Source organism: Sinocyclocheilus anshuiensis, unplaced genomic scaffold, assembly GCF_001515605.1.
Source record: "Sinocyclocheilus anshuiensis isolate Anshui unplaced genomic scaffold, SAMN03320099.WGS_v1.1 scaffold598, whole genome shotgun sequence".
NCBI classification, from domain to species: domain Eukaryota; kingdom Metazoa; phylum Chordata; class Actinopteri; order Cypriniformes; family Cyprinidae; genus Sinocyclocheilus; species Sinocyclocheilus anshuiensis.
Window position 1 is genome coordinate 101,935 of NW_015547660.1, and position 203 is coordinate 102,137.

The window sequence follows — 203 nt, forward strand, 5'->3', positions numbered from 1 at the left end:
ATCATGTTTGATGTGCTTGCAGATCACAAGCATTTCCTAATTTCACTTCAGAATTTTTTGTTATACTTAATCTTTTCTTTATATTTTTAATACTGTTTAATACTTTACATTTGTAACGTATATATATATACCCTTACGAAAAAGAAGTTTATTCAAGTGTGCTATTAGTATACTTCTTTTAAACTAAAAAATAGGAAAGTATA